The sequence below is a fragment of the Symphalangus syndactylus genome, chromosome 1 (genome assembly GCF_028878055.3).
Source record: "Symphalangus syndactylus isolate Jambi chromosome 1, NHGRI_mSymSyn1-v2.1_pri, whole genome shotgun sequence".
In the NCBI taxonomy this organism is placed as follows: Eukaryota; Metazoa; Chordata; class Mammalia; order Primates; family Hylobatidae; genus Symphalangus; species Symphalangus syndactylus.
Window position 1 is genome coordinate 79,485,458 of NC_072423.2, and position 23,867 is coordinate 79,509,324.

A 23,867-nucleotide genomic window follows, 5' to 3' on the forward strand; every position below is an offset into this window, starting at 1 on the left:
GGGGGTTTAATTTTGGTAGAGGCGAACTAATTTTGGTGACTGTAATAAAATTGGGTTAAAATGCCCATATGCTCTGGCAGTAACCAATCCCCCATCAAACATGGTAGGGGTGGCTGGAGGCAATGCGTGTACTTCTGAACAAAATAGCATATTGTCTGCACTCAGGTGGAGGTCAAGTCCGAAATGGTCTTCACAGGAAGTGTAGGTCCTTCAAGGAGAAAGGGTCACAGCGCGAAGAATCCATCCGACCTTCTAGGCAGGAGCCCTTTCCTTTAAAGGGCAGGATACTAAGGGGGCGACCAGGTGGGGTCCGGAGGCGCCTCAAGCTCCTTAAGGCTCCCCGAGCACTGATCCGTCCTACTAAGTGTCCTGCCGCCCGACTACGCGTCTCTAGGCGGCTGCCCGAGGTCCCGCGGCCCGTGGTGCACACGGAGCCCGAGAGGTACTCTGTGCTCGAACGCGCCCCCCCGCCCCACCTCCCGAAACCGCCCCCGGCCTGCGGGCGGCGAGCCAGCTCCTCCGGGCGCCCCTGCCGCGGACTCTGCGCTTGGCTTGGAGTTCCCCGTGCGGCCGGCGGTGGGCGCGCGCCACGCGGGCCCGAGCCCTGGGCGGCAGTGCGGCCCCGGGTCCCGCGGCCTCGGCGCCCGCGCGCCTCCCCCACTGCCCACTCCCGGCCTCCGGGCCCGCCCCCCCGCAGGGGTCGGCGCGGCCTGTGAGCCGGGGACCCCTGAGCCCCCGCCACGGCGGCCCCGGTCCCCGCGGCCTGGCCGCGCGCCGGGTCCCCACCGCGGAGTGGGAAGGAGGAGGAGAGACTGGAGGAGTTGGAGACAGACACAGCCGCGGCGCGCAGTCACGGCTGGAGACAGACGGCGGCGGCCGCGGCGGCGGCGGGAGGCGGGACACTCCCCCCCTCCGGCGACTGGAGGCGGGACACCTCCCCGGCGGCCGCAGCGCCGCGTCCCCTCTCTCCCCGCGCTGAGGCTGCGGACCGGGCCCGGCGGGACCAGCAGGCGAGTGCGTTGGCCCTGCCCGCTCCGCACGCCGCCGCGGCCGGCCAGGGATCCCCTGCAAGCCGCGGAGCCGCCGCCGCCGCCGCCGCTGCCGCCGCCAGACAGGCTGCGGGTGCCTGGGAAAGTGGAAGCGGGGCGGGGAGCGCGGGGGAGGCCCGGGTGTGAGGTCCTCAGCTCTTAAAGAACCCCGGCGCGCCGCGCTCCCCGCCGGCCCGCCGCGCGCCCCCTGCCGCGCCCCGCACCGCGCCCCTCCCCCTGGCCAGCAGGGCCGCTGGCCGCGGAGCCGCACTGCGGGCAGTCTCCGCCTCTGCTCCCGGGGGGCGGCCCAGGTGAGTGCGGACCCGAGGTGGCCGCAGTGGTCGCGGCTTCTGGCCCAAGTTCACCGCTGCGCTCCAGAGGGAGGGGTGGCCGAGAGGGGCGGGGGACTTGGGAACCGGACGCTTTGGGAACGGGACGTCCGCGAGCCTGCGCCGTCGGCTGGGGCCGGAGGGAGCAGCTGGGCGCCGAGCGCGCGAGGTCTGTGAGGCTTCGTCCGGGTGGGCTTGCCGGTGGGCACGGCGGGGGTCCGGCGCTGGCCTGCGGGCGGGGTTACGCCGGTGGAGGGACCTCGCCGACCGCCCCCCGTTTTCTGTTTCCTGGTGCCCTGGGGCGCGGGGTGTCCCGCTGTTGCAAGACTGAATTCTGCACCGTCCGGAGGCCAGGATGGGCGCGCGGGTGGCAGCCCCGGCTGTCTCGGCGCCCCTAGGCCTCGGCGAGCCGTGGCGGGCGGGGACTGGAGGTCAGTGGGAAGCGGGAAGATCCTGCAGGACCTGACTGGGGAGTTTGCGGGAAGGAGGGGGCGGGCCAAGCCCCGCAGCCCCTCAGTCCCGCATCTTGCACCGCGCGCGCCCCGGCTCCTCGGGCCCGCTTCACCCGGCGTCCCCCCGGGTCCCCCCGCGCGCGTTGACGTCGGTCGCGGGACCGCCCGGAGCTCCCGGCATTGGCTGGGAAGTCGATTGTCTGGGGCGGCTGCTGTTGCACTTAGGCTGGGTCTCCGAGCCCCGGAGGAAGCAGGCGTGTGTTGAATTTCTCTCTGCCTCTCACCGTGGAATAAACAGGAAGCGACGAGCACCCAGCTCGGCCCGGCACTTGCCTTTGTGAAGGGGTCTGCCCTGCACAGCCTTTAGGAGGTTTCCTCGGGACCCCTGCCCGGTGCGCCGCCCCGGGTGGGCCTGGGGGCGCGCCCTGTGAGTACACCGGTGGAAGACAGTGAGTTCGGCTTAGGTTAAATCGCTATCGTGGCGGAGAGGGCATTTGCGTGTTTTTAAACTTTTTTTTTTTTTTAATTGGAAAAGGAGGAGGTTTCCCGATGAGGCAGAGGTTTTCAGGACGACAGGGACGCATGGTGGGTGGGCGGCACCGGGAGAAGGTGCATCCGAGAGCACTGCGTTCTTGGGTCACCTACCTGGAGGGACACCTCGTCGCCAGTCAGGGCAGCTAGAAGCTCTTTAAAGCAAGCAGGGCTCCTTAGCTCTGCCCAGGCACAGGAATGATTGCTGTGTGCCCATAGCTACAGCAACTAGCGTAATTTTTGTTTTTCCCCCAAAATTTTTTAATTAGCTAGAATTGGATAATTTTGATTTGCTTCTTTTCTTTTCCTCTGTGTCTTGGTTTCTTCCCTTCTCTTTTTCTTTTCTAATTATTTTGGCATCTTCTCATTCCTGGACCAGCGCTGCTTTCTAAATGTTAATTACCATTTCAATACATATTTATTGAGGGCCTACTATGTGTTAGGCATTGTGGGATGTGAGGTAAGAGTAGCTGTACAGAATGTGGGTTCTGAGCGCTAGTATTAGTAAGTTATTTGCGGTAGAGGTGGATAGAGATGGTGAGCAGCATTGACTCTCAAAAATAGGATCCTGTGGCTGGTATGGAGGTTGGTGCCTTCTCGAAAGGCTGGTGCTGGGAAGCTTCCCTTTAAAAACGGCCCTTTCTGCCGGTTTGGCTAGCCAAGAATGGCATTCTTCTCTCTGTATCTCCCCTGGAGCTTCAGGACTGAGTTTTGAATGACAGAGAAGGTTCTGCAAAGTCTGCACAGGGAGACTGCCATTGCATCAAGTCGTGTCTGCAGTCTGTATATGAGTATTGTCTTTTCTAGTCTTTAACTCTAGTGTATTGTCATCTGTAACTCTGCCTTTGTACTCTGCACAATTCTTCTGGAATATAGTCTTTGTGTTCAGTCAAGGATCATAGTGTCAAATCTGAGTCATTACATAGACAAATGAGGACGTCTGAATATTATCCATGTGTATTTATTGAATTATATTTGGTTTCCCATCAACCCTTGAAATGTTATTTGATGGACCTTTCTAAGCAGTGCTTTTTAAAACAGGGGCCTAACTTCCTTATGATCTTTGAAAGCTTAATTCTTTTTAAGAGCTTCATTTTGCTATTGACATTGAACAGTGTTAGGAATTAGGGCTGGGAATGTAAATGCCAGTAAGGGATTTGCTGTAATGGAATTGTAGCTGCCTTCCTCCCTTGTTTAAAAGACCTCTCTAATTTCTTAACATTCTGCTGTTACCCTTGGAAGGGCTTGCCATTGTTGGCCATGGTCCTGGTTCGTGTAGGTTTGTATTTACGTTGGAGAAGACTCTTCCCGGCAGGTTTTCAGGGCTGTCTCTTGAATCCTCTCACGGGCTTGGTGTGCAAGACCACAATCCTGCAGTGGAACGCAGCCAGTGCCAGCTGCTTATTAAGGGATTTTGTGCCAATTTGTTGGCACATTATTTGAGACTCCTCCACCCCACCCCACTCCCACTGGAGTATATACATACATAGACAAATATTTATTTTCCCCCAACTGCTGACAGTGTTCTAAGAATAGTTTTCTTGCCTGGCAGGCGGAGAGCAAGGGCCCGTCTGCAGAGGTGTTTACAGTTTGGGACTGTGCTGTAGTCTTGGTTGACTTAGCAGCCTGGCAGACCAGCCTCACAGCTCCTGGGATGCTCTCTGTTTTTGCTCTGGGCTGCTGCAGGGGTAACCTCCCTGATAGGGAAGCACAGTCAGAGGAGAGTGACTTTTGCTCCTTGTGGATGGTTTCTGGCAGGCAGTCCAGCAGAGACCCCTGAGCTCCTGACGTCTTTGCATGTAGCAAGCATAAAGTCTCCTTGTGGTGGGTGGGAGGTGACTGCTCTACGTCATCACGTAAAACCAAAGCCACCTCAGGGCTCCGGACAGGAATTCTTGCAACTGTAGACTGCTCTGATCTTCTACGTCATCACGTAAAACCAAAGCCACCTCAGGGCCCTGGGCAGGAATTCTTGCAATTGTAGACTGCTCTGATCTTTCTGGTAGTCCTTGCCATGTTTCTTCTCATCTTTCTTTGGGATCTGGGCTTATCCAGTCTCTATGGTGTGCCCTTCTTTCTGTGTAAGAGTTCATAGAGAAGGAAAAATGTTATCCCTCAAGAAGTGATAAAACAGTGTAAAAGAAGAGCATACCATATTAACCTGGAAAAATTTTTGGAAATAGTTAACAGAATGTATAGTGGCACATGGATATTAAATATGAATAGCGGCAAAATTGCTATGTAGTCCAAAATTATTCTTTTCTTTCTTCTTTTCTCTCTGTCTCCTTCCCTCTCTCCCTCTGTTCCTCCCTTTTTTTAGGTCTTAGAAAAAAATCTCCTGGAAGCCATTATTTTCTGATGTCAAAGAGACTTTCTGCCTATATGAACTGTGTTAGTCTAGAATTACATCTTGACCTATATTATGGGTGTACATGGAAGGTGAATCTTAAGTTTCAAAATAGGAATGCAAAGGTTCTGCCTACTATTTGAAAATTTAGGCCACAAGACCTGCCACTTTTTAGGGAGTTTTTTTGGGGGCATTGTTTGCTTCATTGTTAGGCAAAGAAAGGACGGAAGCTAGTACCTGTACTATTAATTACTCTGAAAATATTGGGTTTGAATTTTCAGTTAATGTCATTTTTTTTCCATCACAGGAGGAATTGAAAATGATGTCTGTATTGTCACATATCCATGTGATTTAAGAATGGATTGCTTTTCTTTGAGTTCTCACTAAAAATGGTACTTTGGCCTTTTAAGCTGTTTTTGTGAAGACTTTTCTTTCCACCAAGCTTGTTTTCCAGATAGGTCTTGGAGATTACAAAGAACATAGATATAATTTCTCCCTTGATTGGCAGCTGCGAGCTTTCCCGGACAAAAATAATGCTACACTGTGCCAAATGGTTGACTTTTCTAGAATAAAAACTCTAAAGGGTATGCAAAAAGTCCTCTGGTTAATATATTGGCATTCCCAGAACCCACTAACACTCCGGCAGCCTGCCAGACTCCACTTAACGAGGACACAGAATGTCTGGCTCAATCCCCATGAGCAGACGGGGGTGGGGTCTGGATGTCCACACCCTTTATTAATTTTTAATGACTGTACTTTTGTTTTGCAGATTTTCCTCTGTACCCCCTTCTCAACCGTCTCCTACAACGTCACTCCCCACATCCATTTATTTACTCATTTACTTGGCATCGGAAAAATGTCGAGCGGTTCAGGGTTAAGAATCCTGCTGAGGGATCATTTCTGTTTGCATGGGTTCTTTTGTTGTTGTTTTTTTTTCTTTTTCTTCCTTTTTTTTTTTTTGGAAGAGGAAGAGAGAAAAGGAACAGAAAAGATGACAACTATTTTTTTTTTTTTTTTAAGGATGCTTTATTGTCTGCTGGAAAAAGAGAAGCATTTACGAAACTTTAAGTTTGTCAGACAGTTTATGTGACAGTGCAAGTTGGTGCTTGCCAAGCTCCAGACAGATTGTTAATGTTACATGACAGGGATAAATAAATTACCGCTGTCTGCAACACGCTTGCACTGCAAACGCACTCTGCAGCCGGCGGCCGGCTGGGTGCCGCTCATGGGCCTGGTGTGCATGCAGCTGCGCAGAGGGCCTCTGCCTGCCGCCTAGAATGCTGTGCCTCCGTTTGGAAATGAAAAGGGTGTGCCTTGCTTTTATTTTTGGCTCTACTGCAGGGCAGTAGAATCCAAGGAGCAACTCTGTGTCCTTTATTTTGCTAGGCTGCTCCGCCTCCTCCCCTGCCCTGGCCCCACCTCTGGTCCACACTCCTGTTCTTCCTCCGAGCAGGGAAATCAGGCACCTAGCTTCTTCCCAGGAGACCTCAACTTAGTTCTTAGCTGCCCAGGGCCTAAAGTGTCTCAAAGCCAAGTTTCAAGCTGTTTACAGTTGGGTTCTTTCTGCAGGTGCAGACACTGAGAACAAATTGTCTACGATAGATAAGGCTGTACTGGCCTGCGAGGGCCTGGGTGGCACTCCTTGGGCATAATGTACTTTCATCTGGGCAATTTGGAAGCTCAGCTGGCAGAGTGACAGGTGTAATGAACTTAATGGTCTTGCCCTAGTTGTTTGCGGACACAGAGCTCATGTTACAAAGCCACCTCATACCAGGGGCCCCTGCCAAATGATTTGCTCTTCTCTTTGTGGATGGGACTTGGGGACTGGACGACTGAGTGGCATTAAGGTAGGGAAGGGGGTGGGTGTGAGTGATGTGTGTGTGCCCTCATCTGCTCTGTTCCTAAAAGAACCTAGAGAATCTCCTGAAAGTAGGCCTTGAGAGAAAGAGATCCTTCCCACTCACACTGGCTAGCCATCCTCCATGCCAGGTGTCTCGAGGACCCTCTGCAGATGTGCTTCGACTTCCTGCCTCTGGGGTTTGCAGAATGGCAGGCTTTCTGCCACACTGTGTGGCTTCCTGGTACGCTGCTGGCCTGGCTGCTGGGATTCTTCAGAAGAGGGCTGGGCCGGCAATGCACAGCCAGGCATTGTTCTCGGAGTCCGTGGCCCCAGGGGCCAGCAACCTGTGCACAGAGCTGCAAGGGAATTTCCATTGGAAAGTCTCTCTGCTTCCGAAGGCAGCCACTGGAGAGGCTGTAGGAGGCCAGGCTGCTTTCCGAAGGGCTCCCTGACCTCTAACCAGGGCACGTGGGCAGATAATAATAACAGCAGCTCCAAGTGCTTCTGTAGCCTCTCCTGTGTGCCAGGCTCTGTTCTGAGGGCTGCCATACACTGATTCACTAATTTAATCCTCACAGTGGCCCTGTGACATGGATCCTCCTGCCATCCACATGTTACAGAGATGTCAAGACATTGCCCAGAGTCAGCAACTTGTGAATAAAGGGTGGAGCAGCCTGGGCAGTATGGCTCCAGGTTCTGGGATCTGCCTCTGGAGCTAAATGAGGTGGGGCCTGGGTCAGGAATTCTTCATCTGGGACCACTTGCTGGCAGGGTGCCATTCTCTTCCTGTCCCCATACAGGTCCCACTGGGACTCTATCCAGCCAGCAAGTTCAGGGTTTTGTCTTTCTTGCCTCCGCGCTGTGGCCCTCCCTCCTCAACTCCCTCCCCTGTTTTTAATCCTAATCTCTGCTCTCTGCCTGTCTTACCTGTGGCAAGAGCCTCGGTTTTGAGGACTGGACCATGGCAGCTTTGTCTCTGCCCACCTTATCCCTTGAGTTCCTTGAGAGAAAGACAAAGCAACAATCAGCAGGAGTGTTGGTATTGCCAGATATTTCTTCTGCACTGGTGCTTTAAACCACTTCCATCAGCCTCACCGTGGCACCTCTGGGTGTAGCCTGGTGGGGTGTGACTGCCCGGTTCCTAGGAGCAGCTAACTGCCTGGGTCTGGTGGTGTGTGCTGGTAATGCCCCCGCCAGCTGTCTCTTCACTCAGAGGGATCCAGTTCATCCCAGGACAAAGAGCACTATAGTTTCTTTCTTTCTTTGTTTCTTTTTTTTTTTTTTTTTGAGACGGAGTCTCGCTCTGTTGCCCAGGCTGGAGTTTAGTGGCGCAATCTCGGCTCACTGCAAGCTCTGCCTCCCAGGTTCATGCCATTCTCCTGCCTCAGCCTCCTGAGTAGCTGGGATTACAGGCACATGCCACCACGCCCGTCTAATTTTTTTGTATTTTTATTAGAGACGGGGTTTCACCATGTTAGCCAGGATGGTCTCGATCTCCTGACTTCGTGATCCGCCCGTCTTGGCCCTCCAAAGTGCTGGGATTACAGGCATGAGCCACTGCACCTGGCCTACAGTTTCTTTAAAAGTGAAAAAAAGTTATCCCATCTTTAAGAGTCTCTTTTTTTTTTTTTTTTTTTCTTAGATAGAGTCTCCCTTTATTACCCAGGCTGGAGTGCAGTGGCGTGATCCATCTCAGCTCACTGCAACCTCCGTGCCAGGTTCAAGCGCTTCTTGTTCCTCAACCTCCTAAATCGAGTAGCTGGGATTACAGGCATGCACCACTACACCTAGCTATATTTGTATTTTTAGTAGAGATGGGGTTTCGTCATGTTGGCCAGGCTGGTTTCTCACTTCTCACCTCTAGTGATCCTCCCGCCTGAGCCTCCCAAAGTGCTGGGATTACAGGTGTGAGCCACTGCGCCAGGCCAAGAGTCTCTGGCTCCATGAGGTATAGGTAAACGAATCATGCATATTGACGTGTACGTCCTATGAAACGTTGTCCACCTTGGACAAGCTAAATCTTCGAGATTGTGGGACCTAAAGGGAGTACCCAGGAGATGCACATATCATGGGCCTAGCAGGACAGTCAGCTCTTTGCAAACTGGTCCACAGTATCAGGCAGGAAAAGTCTCTCGCAGCTCTTGAGCCACCCCCAGCAGCTGGGATGGATGCTGACCCCTATGTAGATACTACTGGGCGTCCCATATGTTGCAGGGCACTTCTGAACCTTTGTGGCATTTGATCTACAGGCTAGCCTGGCATGGGGCTGGTTAAGTTACGGTTGAGGAGGTGAAGACCTCTAGAGAGACTGTCCTGGTCTGGGCCCTGTCCACTCTCAACAGCTCTCAGTAGCCACGCATTGTCATGACCCAAGGTGCAAGGCCTGTCTTGGGGTAGCTGCTCCTAGCAGCATCTGTGGGACAAATAACGTTTTCTTTTTCTGATTACATGTGTACTGAAGAGAATTAGGAAATAGGGAAAGAAGGAAGAAAAGAAAAATCACTGAAATTATCTGTGATCTCACTGCTAGAGATGATCGCGCCACTGCACTCCAGCCTGGGCGACAGAACGAGACTCCGTCTCAAAAAAATAAAAAAATAAAAAATAAATAAATAAATATGATTGTGTTGAACATCTTTAAACTTTTTTTTTAGAAATTTATTACATAACTTGATAATTTAAAAAAATGGAGATGGGGTCTTGCTCTGTTCTCGAGGCTGGAGTGCAGTGGTGTGATCTCGGCTCATTGCAACCACCGTTTCCCAGGCTCGTGGCATCCTCTCCCCTCAGCCTCCTAAGTAGCTGGGACTACAGATGCTGCCACGCCTTGTTTTTTTTTTTTTTTTTTTGTAGAGACCGGGTTTCAGCATGTTGCCCAGGCTGGTCTCAAATTCCTGGGCTGAAGCAATCTTCCCGCCTTGGCCTCCCAGGGTGCTAGGATTACAGGCGTGAGCCACTGTGCTTGGCCTGAACATTTTTTTAAATATTATTTGGGTAGATTCTTAAAAGGGAAATTGGGGGGTATAAGACTTTTAAGGGTCCTCCAAAAATATTGCCAGATGGGGCTTTCAGAATGGGAGAGGCAACTTACATTCCCACAGACAAGAGGGTGACTGCACCCTTGTCAATGCCAAATATTATTTAAAAAACCTTTGCAAATTTGGCAGTAAACGATATGGGCACATGATGTTTAAATTTTCTTTCCTATCTTTTTATTTTGAAAATCTGACTTTGTATCATCTGGATCATCGTTGAAAAGAGTTTTGCTGTTTGCTAGAATTTTGTTAAGGCCAAACATCATAATGTTAGAGGATGATCTCAGTAGGTGGGGTAAGACCTTTGTGCTTTTTAAAATTCAAATAAAATAAAATAAAACAGAATTAAATTCTACTCAGGTAGGTTCAGGGCAATAAACATTCTAATAACATGTCTTTTAAACAAATTATAGGATACGATGGGCATAGACTGCTCTTGGTCTTCCCCCAGCCTCCTCATCCTCCCTCTTTAGCGGTAGCCTTGAACTCACAATGGAGAATGAGGGCCAGGAGAGGGGGTGGAGTCACCACCTGGCTGTCTGGATAGCCCCATCATACCTTGTTCAGTCGCGTCTCTTCATTTCAAATGACCCCTATTGGACCTCACACTCTTTGCTAGTCTTGCTGCTAAGGACACAGACAGAAAATTCATGATGGGCAGACAGAAAATTCGTGATCCTCCATACTCCATGCTTGTGTCATCTGTGGAGGACCTCCACTTCCTCTGCAAATGTGCTAAAGTTTTCTGCTTTCCTCCAAGGCCTCAGTCCTTCCAGAGTTGCAACAACTATGAACAGTGCCTGACCTCCTAAGCTGTTGCTCCTAAAGCTTGAGAGAGATGAAAAAATCACTTTACTAGGTGGTGATGAACTAATTAAAGACAGTCTTTCATTGAGGGGTTGGAAGCAGCTGGAATGGAGGGTGCTTACCGTGCTGGAGGGAGCAAGATGGCACCGCTTTCTCTAGGGCTGGTCATGATCAGTGTGGTTTTGTTCACAGGCACCTGAGCGCATCAGGTGGGGAGACCCTCATGTACTATGCAGGGTGCTCACCTGCTCTTTGGTGTGTGCTGGGGGTGCACCTCCACCTGGCGTTGCCTGGTGGACAGTGAGTGGGCCCCACAGGACCTGGTGGGCCCATGTATTAGTCCGTTCTCATGCTGCTATGAAGAAATACCCGAGACTGGGTAATTTATAAAGGAAAGAGGTTTAATTGACTCACAGTTCCACATGGCTGGGGAGGCCTTGGGACACTTACAGTCATGGTGGAAGTGGAAGCAAACATGTCCTACTTCACTTGGCAGCAGGAGAGTGAAGTGCAGAGTGAAGGAAGGAAAAGCCCCTTATAAAACCATCAGATCTCGTGAGAACTCACTACCATGAGAACAGCACAGGGGAACCACTCTCATGATCTATTCCCTTCCCATGAGGTCCCTCCCCCAACATATGGGGATTACAATTTGGATTACAATTCAAGGTGAGATTTGAGTGGGGAGGCAGAGCCTGAACATATCAGCACAGTTCTGTGTTCTGTACCAAAGCTTTCAAGGAGGTGCCTAGGTGTGTGAGCCCGGGTACTGCAGGTGCAGACGGCAGAAGCTCAGCTGGTGATGCCGTGCCCCATCTCCCTGGGTTGAGACTGCAGACTGGGTCCTTCTCAGCTCTGCCTGACCTGCCATCAGCACCACACTCTGTCCCAGGTGCACACCTGCCCTCATCTGTGGCAGTGCCGAGGCCTTGGAGATGGATTCCAAAAGGCTGGAGATGGGATGAGGCCTGCGGAATAGAGATGGAGTATGCTGAAGGCTGCTAATGGGGTGGCAGTCCTCCAGTGGTCTGGCCAGTGGGGTCCCTCAGTATCTTTTGGGGAGCACGCCTCTGCTACAGTCCTTGGCGGTTCTCCATTTTCCTCAGTGAGGTGGTGGCTCTGATGTCACTGTGAGGGTGCTTGCTATTGACCCACAGGGCTTTGGGTGCCTGACAAATCCAACTTGTGCTTGTTACTGGCTGAGGCGTGCAGAGCTGACCGATTTCTGTCTGATTTGACCTCGGTGTTTGGCTTGCTTCTGTAACAGAGTCCCTGCTTTCCTGGTGGGGACGGGGGCCTTCTGGACACGATGTGTGCAGGACTCGAGGAAATGTCGGCATTTGGTTGGTTTGGTTGAACATTTGTTTTTCTGCTACTTTGGCTATTAAGATAAATCTTGAACCCTGGGTCAGGCACAAGGTTGGAGTTTGAGACCAGCCTGGGCAGCATAGTAAGACCCTATCTCTACAAAAAAATGTTAAAAAATTGTGCCCCTAAAACACTTAGCTTTCCTCCTATTGGGTTTGAATATGACATTCAAAATTGTTTACTTCTAAACTAGAGGTCCTGGGATTTTGCATTTTTTCATCTGTAGAGTAATGTAAAAATAATAAATAAATGTGTAGGTATAGTTACAACTAGCTATATGTAGTAAATTTAGTCCAGAAAAATCATGACATTTGTTTTCTGATAAAGTTGAACTTGGAATGAAGCGGAGCAGTTGTTATCTGATGGACTCTTGGTGCATTACCCTCTAATGTGAATCCTCATCCTTTGGTTGCTGTAACATTGTTTGTATGTTGGAGTTTTATAGCCGGGGCACATTTATGTGTCTGAGGGAATGGCTTCTGTTCTGCCATCTGCATGGAGGAAGCTGTCCCCATTGGACCCACCGAGGAGGCAGCATCCAGGCCGCAGCGCCGGCCTGTGCGTCAGCTGCCACGGGGTGACTGCATCATCCGTGGTGTGCTTGGGACGATTCGGGTAATTGCGCTGCCTCCTGGCCTGAGGGCTTGCCATGGGCAGTTGCTCAGTCATCCTTCTAGCTGTCCCTCCTGGGCCCCTGTGCTGCCGGGTCCCTTGGAGGCTGTGCAACCTGGGGAAGGTCACTGACTCTCTAGGTCTCAGTTCACCTTCTCTGAAATAGCTGTTTGCCCACCTTGTAGGTTTTTGAGAGGATTAGAGAAGATCATATGTATGCGGATCAGGTGGGACAGGCCAGCTACCACAGCGAGTGCTCAGTAAAAGGCAGCTCGTGAGCCAAGTGTGTACTCGTGAGACATCTGCCCTGCATTGGCACAGTCAGAGACCCAGTTCCCGCCTTTTGGAGACATAGAGACCAAGGAGAAGATAGAATGTGTGTGGTGGAAGCAATTAGCAAGTGAGAGTGGTTTTACAATCATGGCTTGAACTAAGCAGTTTTTCAAGAAAGGCTTTAGATGTGGAGGAGAGTGAGGCCCCCAGGCCCTGACGTGGTGGCTCTGACGCCTCCTTCGCTCCCTCCCTTCCCTCTCCTTCTACTCTTTCCTCCTCTGTGCATTTTTATGGAGCACTCAGGACGTCCACGCACTGGGCAGTAGATAAAGACATGGCTTTGTCCCCAAACTGGTAGAAGACAGGTGTGCCCATGGTTGCCACACAGGGCTAACGACCGCACCAGGGAGACAGAGGAAGATGTGAGTAGACCTGCTGTCTCCTGGCTTCCTGAGGGCTCAATGTACTTTGGTCAATCAAGGGAGACTTCATGGAGGAGGCCAAATGCTGTTGTCTGAATGTTTGTGTATCCCCGAAACTCCTCAATTGAAACATAACTCCACTGTGATAGTATTGATAGTATTGAGCAGTGGGGCTTCTAGGAGGGGATTAGGTCACGAGGCTCCTCCCTCATGTGTGAGATTAGTGCCTTTATAACAGAGGCCGGAGGAGCTTGTTCACCCCTTCCACCTGTCGAGGACTCAGAGAAGGTGCCATCTATGAAGAATGGGCCCTCACCACACACCAGATCTGCCGGCACCTTGATCTTGGACGTCCCATCCACCAGAACTAGGAGCAACACATTTTTGCTGTTTCTAAATGGCCCCATTGAAGGTATTTCGTTACAGCAGCGCGGCTGGACTGAGACATAGACCTCGGGCTGAGACTTAGCGAAAGAACGTATTTTTTTTTAAGGTTAACAAACGGGGAAAGAGTATTCTAGGTCAGTGGGTTGCAGCGAGAAAATATTAGAGCGCATATGCTTATTTTTACTTCATTATTTCAAACTTTGTATAAAACCAAATGTACTATTACCATAGTATATGTATATAATTTATAATTTATAAATAAATATACATGACCTGTGTGCTTAGACATTTTTGCTTGTAGGAGTATATGCTTCAGAAAATTGGGGGCCCACAGGCGGGCAGTGGGAACATGTGTTAAGACAGGGGGAGGGCAGGGCAGGCCATGCATGGCTGCAGGTGGGGGAAGAGGTGGGAGGGTGTCTGCGAGTGTCATGGGTAGATGCTACTGCTTACAGTGCCTGAAATTTCAAACTCAAACTCTAAATTACTTTTGTAGCTTTTAGTTGTTGTGAACTCAAAATCCACAGACCATATCTTGCTCCTTTGCCACCCTGACTCTCCTAGGCTCCTCTTTCTGGTCCATGCTATCTGAACCCTCAAGGGCGAATCCTGACACAGGTCGGGGAGGGATTGGATACACCAGTTTGGTGATCAGAAATGTTGATAGACTGCTTTATTTGTGTGGAGAAATCTTCCTTAAGAGGGTGAGATTATTTATTCATGCTCGGAGCAGGGGCACCCTTTTAGGGCCCACATGCATTTATAAGAATGGAGACTTGTAATCTGGTGAAGCTCATTCCAGATGTCCAGGGTGCTGCGGGGCTGCAGGGATGAGAGAAGGTTCTTTCCCTGCCTGCATGGAATGCGCGCCACGGGCAGCATCATCTTCGAGTTCAGAGGCATATAGATGTCTATGGGTGAGGCAAAAGGCAGGTGAGGCAAAAGGAGGAAGCGGGAGGGAGAAGGGCAAGAGGGGTCTGGACAGGTTTTGCTTGAGAAGAAATGGCAGTGGACACATGGCTCGTGTGAAAGGTGGGTGTACGCAGAAAGGCCAGAGGCTTGTGGGAGCGGGAGTGAGCCCGGGCGCGGGGCGCTGCTCTTGGTGAGCATGTCGGGTGGCCCTTGCCCTTTGGGTCACCATTCCTCCTGATTGCGGCCCTGCCCGAGGTCGTGTGAGTCTGGTTCTGGTGTGGAGCGTTTCTTCCCGTCTTTGTCGAAAACCAAATCAACCAGCCACGAATGGTAAAGGAAAACAAGCCCGTTAGAACACCTACCTTGATTTCATATTGAATTGTTTGCAGTGGGGAGCTCTATCTCGACCACAGTGCTTTAACGGTTGATATTTGTTTACATTTCACAAAATGCTTACATTTCATACTCCATGCAGTTCACGACAGGAAGCCAGGTTTATCACTTTCGCATGGGAATAATAATGCCTTCTATTTGCAAAACGCGTAACTATTTAAAGCTTTTCACAGACAGCATCTAATTTCATGTTCCTTGACTTTAAGGAACAAATAATTAATGAAATGTACATAGAAGTATAATTAATTGGTTTGTTTCTTCTCTAATGTGGCTATTAGCTGAATGAGGAATTCAGGCCAGAGTTTATGTTATTTTAATGTGTGAAACCTAATTGGAAAGTGATGCCCAATGGTTGTCCAAGCCACATGGTGGGCTGTTTTCTGAAGGTCACTGGTCCCAGGGATGGCAGCTTGGTGGCTGGGCAGGCACCCACCTAGTCAATGTCATTTTGGGAGGTCAAGGGTATAGCACTAAAAACTGAATTCGAAGATACACATAGTTACATCAAGGGGACTGAGGGGGCACCCCGTGAAGCTGTCTCCTGGTGGTGGGCCATGCAGGATGCAGTGTGGCCTGAGGACGGTGCAGGCTGGGGCCACCGCAGGGGCCTGCTCTCATCTCCTCCCTGTTAGAGGAGCGTCTTCTGGGCGCTTTTGTGGGACTTAGGAGTGTGTCCTAGGTCCTGAGCAGTGCAGAGACTCGGCCTGGTGCTAGCGGTGGGGTGGATCCGCCAGTGTGGCCCCTCTCCTGTCTGTCCCACTCGCCTCCCGCCTCTGTCTGTGGCCTGTGCCCCTTTTTGCCTGGCATGGTTTGAGCTTCTGTCCTGGTACAGTTTGTTCGGCTGTGGATGCAAGTTGACTTCAGTTCTGTTTCTCCTCTTTCAACAAAATCACCTTCCTTCCCCGCCTGGCCTTGTCCGGTGGCTCCTGCTGCCCCGTGCTGTGTTCCACAAGCCTCTGTGTCACCTCTTGCTGCCGCATCCCTTCCCCAGCTCAGCTATTCACTGTTGTCTGCAGCTCTGACTCTTCTGCTCTGGCTGCCAAGTCCCCTGATCCTCTGCTTGCGTTCCAAGTGGAAGCTGTGTGTGCCGTTCGCACTGGCTTCGCAGCTTCCTGCTCTCTCCTCCACAGCCCAGGAAGCGCCACCTCCAGCCATGCTCCCTAGAAGCTGCGTGTGGGAGAGGCGCGTGCCAGCTGTGATGCTTGTCCGAACTCAGCTCTGGAGCCGAAGCTGGCAGCAGGGACAGAAGGCTGCCACGTCTGCTGGCTCTCCCTGGTGTGGTCCTCCTGGTTCCCTGAAGGGAACAGGAGCCAGCGTCCTCATGACCAAGGCTTCAGCTCATTGTTCAAATGATTAAGTGGCAGGTGAGGCGCTATCTGATCTCCCCTGGTAATTAGTTGTGTGATCAATGAGGACTGTAGATGATGGCAGAGGATCTGCTTGTTGCCACACACAGTGCGTTGGGGACAGAGCTTGCCACCAATGGCCCCATCTCTTTGCAGGCGCCTGCCCTGAAGGACATGAGCGGGTGAGGTGCTCTTGAGTCTGCTTAGACATGGGTCACTGGCTGCTAAGAAGGCAAATGCCATGCCGTTCAGATATATTCTCTGCTACTGGATGATGTAGTGCTGCTGTGATGTAGCAAATGCATTGGCTTGTTGACTGTTAAGAGGCGGCAAGACATCAAGGGACCCTCTGGCTTGCTCTTGGGTTGGCAGGGTTGGCAGAGGGGCCCACTGCTCAGAGCCCAGTAAGGGGCGGGACAGCTGTGTTTGGAAGTGGGCCAGGGAAGCCGGAACCCTCTTATTGGAAATATTCTCCATCCTGTGTCCTGTTTGTCACTGTCTCTGGTGCTCCTGTGACCTGTTTGTCGCTGTCTCTGGTGCTGTTTTATGGAAACCTTCTCTAAGCAAAGATGTCTTTGAGTATTTGTTCCCCTTCCCTCCCTGGGTGATGCAGCCTGCCAGTAAGGTGTGGCCAGAACCTGCCGGTAAGGTGTGGCCAGAACCTGCCGGTAAGGTATGGCCAGCTTCAGAGCCCGGAGGAATGGGGTCTCTCCCTTAGCTGTCAGTGGAGAGAGGTTTCTGAGCCTAGAACCTTATACTCACAGCTGGAGAGCTTAGAGGCAGAGTTGTGTCGCAACTGTTGAGACTGATTGTGTATTTCCGTAGAGGACGTTGGCCCAGAACTCCAAACCCTAGGCTCCTACACCTACCTGCCTACTGGGCATCTCTACTCATAGGCACCTCCAAGCCAGCATGTCTAAAACTGAACTCTTACTCCCCCACCTTCTCCTCCCTGCCCCTCAGCCCCCCAGCCCTGTCCCTCCCTCACTGTCCCATTCCAGTCACCCGCATCCTTGTCTGCCCGGTGATTCAGGCCACAGGTCTCAGACACTTCTTTCATCACCTTTTCCCATAGCCCAGTGCATGTTTGAAACCTGTTTTTTCTGCCTCCAGAGTTCATCCCAATATGATCACTTTTGACTATCACCACCAGCAGTGCTCGTGTGTCCTCTCTCCCTGGGTTTCTGCAGGGCCTCTGACTGGGTGCTATCCTCCCCATCTGCGATGGTCTGGTCTGGATGCAGCAGCCAGTGACGCTTGTGATCCCTGATGGCATGCCCCATGCCCCTCGGGACTCCCTCCTGCTGAGGCTCCTCACCCACGCACCCCCTCGCCCCACAGGCCTCTGTGGTTGCCCTATCCAAAACTCTCCCTGGGTGTGCGCATTAGTCCCCTGGCTTTGCCCTAGGAGGCCTTCCCTGGCCCATGTGTCTCCTGCACGGGGCCTGGTCATTGTGAGCTCCAGGAGGGAAGACAATCGTCTTCTTGTCCCTGTCCTGGCCCAGCACCGGGCCGCCAGGACTGTTTGTTGAATAAACAGATGGACTTGTGAGCAGGCACCCTGGCCAGGGGAGGATGGTGGGCAGGTCCACAGACTCGTAGGCCTGGATGGCGCTCTGGACTCCTCCCTTCTGCCAACTTCTGGGTGGGCCCCAGGTGTGGGAGCGAGGCCGTCTCACCTGAGCCTCCGTGGGTCGGGACAGGCCTCCGTGCAAACAGAAAGTACTGCAGAAAGGCTGAAGTATAAGCAGCAGTGAGAGAGATGAGCTGGGGAGGCTGAGATCCTTCCGTGAGCCCCGCCCCGCCCCATGGACTGCTGCTCACCTACATTACATTCTTATTTTACTGTTTTCCTCTAAGTAAACTACCTACCAGAAACCAGGAGAAGCAATTGTTTTTCAGACCAAGTCTTGCCCTTGCCTTCTGTCCTCCCAAATTTAACTTGCTGGCTAAATACATTTTGGATAAATTAGTTATTTATTTGCTTAGAAACCGATTTATCAAGCCGTAAAAAAATCATCAGATTAGGTCGGCACGGTGGCTTATGCCTGTAATCCTAGCACTTTGGGAGGCCAAGGTGAGCGGATCACCTGAGGTTGGGAGTTCCAGACCAGCCTGACCAACATGGAGAAACCCCGTCTCTACTAAAGATACAAAAAATTAGCCAGGCGTGGTGACATGCTCCTGTAATCCCAGCTACTTGGGAGGCTGAGGCAGGAGAATTGCTTAAATCCGGGAAGTGGAGGTTGCAGTGAGCTGAGATTGTGCCATTGCACTCCAGCCTGGGCAACAAAAGCAAAATTCCATCTCAAAAAAAAAAATCATCAGATTATTAAAGTTTATTAAATTCATCATGTGTAGATGCTTTCTCTTTAGACAAGATGTCTCTATCATAACCTTGATTCTCCTAAGCTGTTTTCCTCTGTTCTTGGGATCAGGAAAAGTTCAAAGTAGAGAAAATTGTGGTCTGTGAATCTTTTTTCCATCTTTTCAAAGAAGACTAAATGTTCGACAGCTACCTGCAAGTCTGACTCACCCTCGAGGCATCTGACTGTGCTTTTATTCTGGTATTAGTTTTGTTGCCTTGGATTTAAAATCCACAAGGATTGTGAAAACCAAGTGCGGAAGAAGGAGAAAAACCTGAAAACCCCCCCACATTCTAAATAGTGGTGAGGACTCCTAGCAATTCATTCCTACTGATGGCTTTTAGCCTATGTAATAGACCACTAGCCACGTTGCATATGTGATCAGCTTTGGTTGGACGAGTCGACTTTATTTCCCTCCCAGTCTGAGGACACATCTGCAGTCCTGCCCCCGGGGGAGGTGCACATCCAGCCCTGGGGTGGGTTGCTTTTCTTGCAGGCTGGGCGCTGATCCTTGCCTCCGTCAGGAATCTGTTTGAACCTCCACCCGGAGAACAGACTGGAAGGAAATACACCAGGACATTAAAAATAGAGGTCTTGGCATATAGTGCTAAGGGTGGTTTAAAAAATTCTGTCTTTTCATCTTTTCCATATTTTGTACAATGATCATGTGTTCCTGTTTTTATAATGAGAAAATTCCCAGTTAACTAGATTTGCTAAGGGTGTGGAATAAAAAGTCACTTTCTGAAAAATTGTGGCAAACAATTTGATGTGTGTCTTTTTAAGCATTTTGGAAGCGCGGTGGAGTTGCTATGGGGATAGCAAGGTTTACTCTCTACAGAGAGTGGTTCCATCTGGCACCCGTCGCTCCCGAGCTGGGCTGGGCAGTTCTGTGCAGAGCAGTTTCTTGTTAGATGTGGAAACAGTTACACAGAGAAGCACTGTTCCATCTTTTCCCCCTGGAACCATCATTTTGCTTTGATCTAACAATAGAAAAACTTTTTTTTTTTGAGACAGAGTTTTGCTCTTGTTGCCCAGGCTGGAGTGCAGTGGTGCGATCTCAGCACACTGCAACCTCTGCCTCCCGGGTTCAAACGATTCTCCTGCCTCAGCCTCCTGAGTAGCTGGGATTACAGGCATGCACCACCACGCTGGGCTACTTTTCTATTTTTAGCAGAGGTAGGGTTTCTCCATGTTGGTAAGGTCAGTCTCAAACTCCCGACCTCGGGTGATCCACCCTCCTTGGCCTCCCAAAGTGCTAGGATTACAGGCGTGAGCCATCACGTCTGGCCTAGAAAAACATTTTAAACTCCTTTCTGTACCCTCTGCTTCCTCTGGGTGCTGGCGTTGCCTGCGTGGGGCTTGGTCCGTGTTTCTCAGTCTGGAGGGTTTCTGAGCTGCTGTTGGAGTGGGGGTGTCTCCCGCACCTGGTGTTCCATGTCGGACTTTCAGATCACAGTTGGAATTAATTTTCTTTTGCAGACGTGTTGACATCTTCCTCTGAGGTTACGTTTTAGTTCCCCTTTGCTCTGTCCCTGGAACTGTGGACTCCCGCCCTCCATAGTCTTACTTGGAACCAGCGTGGTTCCATCTCAGTTTAGAGATGAGGATTGTAACATTCCATAAGGGACTGTGCTTGGGGGCATAATGTGTGCAGGTAGAGTTCTGTTTTATATTTAATGGAGAATGAAACAGTGACTTAAGCGGCAGGTGTCTCTGTCTTTGTGATCTTGGGTTATCCCTGGAGGCCCCACTCGTAGGATGCCTGCTAGGCATGCTGGCTTGGGCTCTGGAGGCCAGCTTGCTCTTGTTCTGGGCTGTGGCCTTTGGCCAGTCCGAGTCCTGCTCCCTCATCTTGAAAATGGGATCATGACATCTGCCTGCTTGCAGGGTTACTCTGACTGTCAGATAAGATGATGCAGGTGCCCGCAGGGGCAGGGAAATGCAGGGGACTAAGTGCATCACCCCATGTCCTGGGCACTGGCAGGGTCACTGGTGTCCTGCCTGCTTCCTCCTGTAATCTGATAGGATGTGGCTCTCTGAGGCCACTGTGGATGGTCTCTTAGTCCCCAGAGCTTCTAGTTCACATACTTAGTACTAAGGAAGGTACTGTGGTTCATGGGCTTGTGGACAGTGACCGCCGGGTGGCTGATTTGTTCTTGTGTTGGAGACAGAGGTGATAATTTCACTCCTGGTCCCAGGGCCAAGTGGAACTGGGGTGATCTGTTCAGTGGAAAAAGCAGTTAGTTCGAAGACATTCAGGGAACATGGATTCTTGTTCCTAGCTTGGTCTCCAAGTAGCATTGACCCCCGAGCAACCAAAGATCCATTCCCTCAGTGCATACAATTGTGTGACAGCCCTGCACCAGTCACTGTGATCACTCAAGACCTCTGGCCTCAGTTTCCCCATGGAGAACCCCCTTCATGGATGCGTTGCTGTCCAGCGGTTTGCATGTGTTCTTTCATTTGACCCATGTAATTCATTTATGAGGTTGGGAAGTGTAGTGATCAGTCCCATTTTACAGATGAGGAAACTGAGGTCTGGGGAATTTAGCATCTTCTCTGAGGTCACATGCTGTTAAGATCTCGTCTCTAAAATGGGAGGCTGGGATAGAGTTTGGTGGCCCCCTGGACGCCCACCCCGGTTCTTAAGGTCAGTGTGTCTGCCTCCTTGTGAAGTCACGGCGCTTGGGCTGATTGTGAAGGAAATGGACAGTGGAGTGAGGCTGTTCCCAGCCATCCTTACCCACAAGCTTGCTCTGAAAATCCACCTAAAACCCCAGGAACTATTGGGAACTGTAAACTAACGCAGTTGCCAGAATATCTCCCTTTCCCAAGTCTGGAGGGCATGAGATCACAGAGCCATCTAAGCATGAACCCAGGAATTCTCTTCCTTATTTTCCAGTATTGGAACTGGAGACAGATTGCTCGATGACTGGGTGTGGTTTATTGTGAAACGAGAAGGAGCCCCCTCTTAAAAACATTCTGCTGTTGGGCTGGTCCCCTTCATGCATTGCCTCTTGTTGATAGAATTTTTGCTCAACTGGAAGGATATTAGAGGTGCCTGTGCCATGCAATATTTTATGATTGATCAGTGTCTTGAAGCACTGTTGGATGTACCTGATGCCTTCTTTATTTGGGCTGTCAGTGTTCACATAAAAGGAAGACTTTCTACATCTAGTCTGTGCTCTTTCTGTGATAAGCTGGGTTATTTTGTAGGGCAGATGGGAGAATGTGCAGATGTGGGACTCAGCACCCACAGAACTGAGGGGCGGTGTGGTGCAGGCCAGAGGGCATGGACTGCAGAATCCTGCCAGCCTGGGTTCACATCTCTGTGAGGTTTGCACCAAATCTGGGTTACTTTTAGGATCCTGGAGAGACTCAATACCTGGAGAGGGGCCTACACATAGGCAGCCTCTCCTGGGTGGGGACTACGCCTGTGTTTCTGTGTGGAAACGTGATTTTACAATGTCATGTTCCCGGGGAGCTCACTGAGATGCCTCCTGCTCCTACTCAACAGCCCCAGCCCCTGTTCCTGCTGAGGTTCTGGTGGGAGAGGGGACATTAAGATTGCTGCTTGTAAGGCCAGGCGGGTGGCTCATGTCTGCAATCCCAGCACTTGGGAGGCCGAGGTGGGCGGATCACCTGAGGTCAGGAGTTCGAGACCAGCCTGGCCAACATGGTAAAACCCTGTCTCTACTAAAAATAACAAAAATTAGCTGGGCGTGGTGGCGCACACCTGTAATCCCAGCTACTCAGGAGGCTGAGGCAGGATAATTGCTTGAATCTGGGAGGCAGAGGTTGCAGTGAGCTGAAATCACACCACTGCACTCCAGCCTGGGCCACAGAGCAAGACTGTCTCAAAAAAAAAATTGCTGCTTGTAACTGCAGACTCGAGAGAACATTTGTGACCCATGAAGCCTGCGGTTGGAGGGGCCTGGTGTTAGGGAGAGGATACTGGAAATGTTAATGCAGCTAATCCAATGAGATTAGGCTGCTGAGCTCAGGGATTTGAGGGAACAAAGGGGAGTGCAGGGGCCACTTAGAAGTTTAAACAGACTCCCTCTCCCTTTTCACCTACGTCTTGTGTGAGGATTTCAATAGCTCCTAAATGAGCTTGCCTGAATGGCTGTGGCACTCTTTTAAATTCTAATTAGCTAGTGAATTAACCAGGATGAATTTTGATTAGTCAGAATGAATTACAGGTATTAATGATCATACAGTCTTAGAGCAAATGAAAGTAGCAGTTGTCCAGAGGGGGCTCGGGCCAGCCATCCGGCTGGAGAGACCTTCAGTAGGCTCAGAAGGGCTACGCTCATTCACGCTCTGTTCCACTTTCTTGTAATGCCTGCGCCAGTCACAGTGTGGATTGGGGACCAGACGCAGATGCCCTGGCTGTCCTTGGCGGGACTGGAAAGAGTGGAGCCCCAAGTTGCTGTGGCCCATGGGATTTGCTTCATGGTGGCCTGGGCCACGCAGGCTGTACCGGCCGTGAGATGCCATGGAGCCAAAGGCTGCCACTGTAGCTGTTTATGCTGCAGCCAGCCTTCACCCAGTTCCTGACTGTGCTGTTTGTTTGGTTTGCCGTGGGTACTTCTGGGGACCTCCTGGCAGCATGCTGGCCCATGCAACTCTCCTCATGCCAGTTGTAGGGTCCCTGTTCCTGTTTGGCCAAGGAAGGGATTTCCCAAGTATATACATATTTCTTTGGCTTTGCCATGTTTTGGATGGCCTTGGACATAGAAACTCGTTGCGCATTAGTTGAATAACTAGTCCAGCATTCTGAAAGACCCGACTCCAGACCTACTTCGGTGATGGAGATGGGCACATGCGGGGTCAGGGTGCTTTGAAAGAGTCACACATTCACCTTCCAACAGAGCAGCCTGAGGCTTCCCTAGTCTCGCAGGGTCAACTTGCTGAACCCTCAGCCCTTGGTCCCAAAGGAGCTCTGAGGCTGCAGGCCCAGGGTCCCGGTGTCCCCGTGAGCTGGTGGCAGGGAAGCGGAAGCAGGCTTTCACACCGCCTCCCCCACATATGCCCACAGCCTCCCCTGGGCCCTTTCTCGCCTCTCCCGTGGCCATCCTGTGGGTTCTTTGGCCTGAGAGGTGCTGCTTCAGCCTCCCTCGGCCTTGAGGCGCTCCAAGACAGCGTCAGCACCTGGGCTAGAGGTCCGTGCTGCCCTGTGCATCATCAGAGTTTGGCTGTAGTGTGCATGTGTGCATTCGTGTGCTTGTGTGCACATGTGCATGTGTGTGCTTGTGTGTATGTGTGCATGTGTGTGCTTGTGTGCACGTGCGCATGCACGTGTATGCGTGCGCACCGTTATTTTCTAATGGACTGTGCAGGCATCTGTTCTCATGGACCAGGAACTCAGTGATCAGGGACTCCCCTGTTTACTTTGATATTCCAGGTACCTCCCAGA

At 51.3% G+C, this 23,867-nt stretch overlaps 1 protein-coding gene across 5 annotated transcripts in view; it reads left to right on the forward strand.

The window, feature by feature from the left end:
* The first annotated feature begins 675 nt into the window (after positions 1–675).
* LDLRAD4 (low density lipoprotein receptor class A domain containing 4) overlaps positions 676–23,867 on the forward strand; it is a 445,676-nt gene continuing 422,484 nt past the window's right edge. The window contains exon 1 of one of the 5 annotated variants that reach the window (XM_055239490.2): positions 676–1,339. The gene's annotated coding sequence lies outside the window, so the exon portion shown is untranslated. Of the gene's footprint in view, positions 1,340–1,457; positions 1,527–1,790; positions 2,237–23,867 lie in introns of those variants that run through there. The other 4 variants (XM_055239474.2, XM_055239499.2, XM_063641719.1 and 1 more) reach the window with 4 other exon arrangements.